The 3853-nt window shown below is 38.1% G+C and overlaps 1 non-coding gene across 1 annotated transcript; it reads left to right on the top strand.

Moving 5' to 3' along the window:
- The first annotated feature begins 2356 nt into the window (after window positions 1–2356).
- LOC148574378 (small nucleolar RNA R71) lies at window positions 2357–2464 on the top strand. Its single transcript, XR_015905795.1, has one exon. It is a non-coding gene; the product is annotated as a small nucleolar RNA R71 (small nucleolar RNA).
- Window positions 2465–3853: the final 1389 nt, after the last annotated feature.

The raw sequence follows: 3853 nt of genomic DNA, 5'->3' as shown, positions 1-3853 counted from the left end.
TGTGTAGGGTTCGGCCATTAGGGTTGGGTTTGGGAGGGAAATTAGTTTGAATTTTGAAGGTAGGTGGGGTTTATGGGGAAGAGAGGATGGATGTGAGTGGTGAAGAGGTGATGGGAAAGAGTGATTGAGGTGATTGGTGAAGGGTATTTGGGGAAGAGAGTTATGAAAAGGTGAGAAGAGGAGAGAAGAAAATGTGGGGATCCTGTGGGGTCCACAGATCCTGTGGGGTCCTGTGGGTCCACAGATCAAGTGGGGTCAAGGACTTAACATCCCTGCTCCAATTAGGCGTGTAAAACGCCCTTGCTGTGCAATCCTGGCGTTTAACGCCAGACTGCTGCCCGTTTCTGGCGTTAAACGCCCAAATGTAGCCTGTTTCTGGCGTTTAATGCCAGGCAGATGCTTGTTTCTGGCATTAAACGCCAGTTTGGTGCCTGTTTCTGGCGTTAAACGCCAGACAGATGCTTGTTTCTGGCGTTTAAATGCCAGACTGCTCTCCTCCAGGGTGTGCTATTTTTAATGATATTTTTCATTCTGTTTTTTTTTTTCAGTAGTTTTTATGACTTCACATGATCATCAACCTAATAAAACACGAAATAACAAAAAGAAAATAAAATAGATATGATTAAATAACATTGGGTTGCCTCCCAATAAGCGCTTCTTTAATGTCAATAGCTTGACAGTGAGCTCTCATGGAGCCTCACAGATAATCAGAGCAAAGTTGGAACCTCCCAACACCAAACTTAGAGTTTGAATGTGGGGGTTCAACACCAAACTTAGAGTTTGACTGTGGGGGCTTTGGTTGACTCTGCAGTGAGAGAAGTTTTTCATGCTTCCTCTCCATGGTTACAGAAGGAGATCCTTGAGTCTTAAACACAAGGTTGTCCTCATTCAGTTGAAGGACCAATTCTCCTCTGTCCACATCAATCACAGCTCTTGCTGTGGCTAGGAAGGGTCTTCCAAGGATGATAGATTCATCCACTTCCTTCCCAGTGTCTAGGATTATGAAATCAGCAGGGATGTAAAGGCCTTCAACCTTTACTAACACATCCTCTACTTGTCCATAAGCCTGTTTTCTTGAGTTGTCTGCCATCTCTAATGAGATTCTGGCAGCTTGCACCTCAAAGATCCCAAGTTTCTCCATTACAGAGAGTGGCATTAAATTTACTCCTGACCCTAGGTCACACAGAGCCTTCTCAAAGGCCATGGTGCCTATGTTACAGGGAATTAGGAATTTACCAGGATCCTATTTCTTTTGAGGTAAATTCTGCCTATCCAATGCATTTAGTTCATTGGTGAGCAAGGGAGGTTCATCTTCCCAAGTCTCATTACCAAATAATTTGGCATTCAGCTTCATGATTGCACCAAGGTACTTAGCAACTTGCTCTTCAGTAATTTCTTCATCCTCTTCAGAGGACGAATACTCATCAGAGCTCATGAAGGGCTGAAGGAGGTTCAATGGAATCTCTATGGTCTCTAATTGAGCCTCAGATTCCTTTGGTTCCTCGAAGGAAAACTCCTTATTGGTCACTGGACGTCCCAGGAGGTCTTCCTCACTAGGATTCACGTCCTCCTCCTCCCTTGTAGGTTCGGCCATGATGGTTAAATAAATGGCCTTGCACTCTCTCTTTGGATTTTCTTCTGTATTGCTTGGGAGAGTACTAGGAGGAGTTTCAGTGACTCTTTTACTCAGCTGGCCCACTTGTGCCTCCAAATTTCTAATGGAGGACCTTGTTTCATTCATGAAACTTACAGTGGCCTTAGATAGATCAGAGACTATATTTGCTAATCTAGATGGACTCTGCTCAGAATTCTCTGTCTGTTGCTGAGTGGATGATGGAAAAGGCTTGCTATTGCTAAACCTGTTTCTTCCACCATTATTAAAGCCTTCTTGAGGCTTTTGTTGATCCTTCCATGAGAAATTTGGATGATTTCTCCATGAGGGATTATAGGTGTTTCCATAGGGTTCACCCATGTAATTCACCTCTGCTATTGCAAGGTTCTCAGGATCATAAGCTTCTTCTTCAGAAGATGCCTCTTTAGTACTGTTGGATGATTCCTTCAATCCATTCAAACTCTGAGAGATCATATTGACTTGCTGAGTCAATTTTTTATTCTGAGCCAATATGGCATTCAGAGTATCAATTTCAAGAACTCCCTTCCTCTGAGGCATCCCATTACTCACAGGATTCCTTTCAGAAGTGTACATAAACTAGTTATTAGCAACCATGTCAATGAGTTCTTGAGCTTCTACAGGCGTTTTCTTTAGGTGAATGGATCCACCTGCAGAATGGTCCAATGATATTTTAGATAATTTAGACAGACCATCATAGAATATATCCAGGATGGTCCATTCTGAAAGCATGTCAGAAGGACACTTTTTGGTCATTTCCTTGTATCTCTCCCAAGCTTCATAGAGGGATTCACCTTCCTTCTGTCTAAAGGTTTGAACATCCACTCTAAGCTTGCTAAGCTTTTGAGGAGGAAAGAACTTGGCTAAGAAAGCCGTGACCAGCTTATCCCAAGAGTTCAGGCTGTCTTTAGGTTGAGAGTCCAACCATATTCTAGCTCTGTCTCTTACAGCAAATGGGAAAAGCATAAGCCTGTAGACCTCAAGATCATCCCCATTGGTCTTAACAGTATCACAGATCTGCAAGAATTCAGTTAAGAACTGAAAGGGATCTTCGGATGGAAGTCCATAAAACTTGCAATTCTGTTGCATCAGAGAAACTAATTGAGGTTTCAGCTCAAAATTGTTTGCTCCAATGGCAGGGATTGAGATGCTTCTTCCAAGTAAATTGGAATTTGGTGCAGTGAAGTCACCAAGCATCTTCCTTGCATTGTTATTATTTTCGGCCATGTCTCCTTCTTTTTCGAAAATTTCTGTCAGATTTTCTCCAGAGAGTTGTGCTTTAGCTTCCCTTAGCTTCCTCTTTAGAGTCCTTTCAGGTTCAGCATCAGCTTCAACAAGAATATTCTTATCCTTGTTCCTGCTCATATGAAAAAGAAGAAAACAGAAAATATGGAATCCTCTATGTCACAGTATAGAGATTTCTTTATGTGAGTAGAAGAAGATATGAATAGAAGAAGGAGAATCCAAACACAAGGGTGAGGAGTAGGTTCGAATTCTTAGATGAAGAGGAGTGTTAGTAAATAAATAAATAAATAGAAGGAGGTGAGGGAGAAGAATTTTTGAAAATTAGATAAAATAAAATAAAAGTATTTTTGTTTTTAATTTAAAATTAAAGTGAAAATTCGAAAATTTTAAAATGAAATTAATTTAAATTAAAATTTAAAACAATTAGTTAATTAAAAAGGAACTTTTGAAAAAGAGGAAAGGAATTTTCGAAAATTAGAAAGAGAGAGTTAGTTAGGTAGTTTTGAAAAAGATAAGAATCAAACAAAAAGATAAGATCGATTGAAAAAGATTTGAAACTTAATTTTTGAAAAGATAAGAAGTTAGAAAAGAAGTTAGAAAAGATTTTGAAATTGATTTTGAAAAAGATGTGATTGAAACTTATTTTGAAAAAGATTTGAAAAAGAAATTTAAAAAGATTTGATTTTAAAAATTAAAGTTGATTACTTGACTAACAAGAAACAAAAAAGATATGATTCTAGAGTTTAAAGATTGAACCTTTCTTACTAGGCAAGTAACAAACTTAAAAATTTTGAATCAATCACATTATTGTTAGCACTAATTTTGAAAATATGAAACAAAATAAGAAAAAGATTTTTGAAAATCATTTTGAAATTTTCGAAAATCATAAAAGAAAAATGAGAAAGATTTGATTTTTGAAAAAGATTTGAAAAAGATAGAATTTTTTTAATTGAAAATTTGATTTGACTCATAAGAAAC

The sequence above is a fragment of the Arachis ipaensis genome, chromosome B2 (assembly GCF_059453495.1).
Source record: "Arachis ipaensis isolate K30076 ecotype BB chromosome B2, ASM5945349v1, whole genome shotgun sequence".
NCBI classification, from domain to species: domain Eukaryota; kingdom Viridiplantae; phylum Streptophyta; class Magnoliopsida; order Fabales; family Fabaceae; genus Arachis; species Arachis ipaensis.
This window is presented reverse-complemented; position numbering and strand designations above follow the sequence as displayed.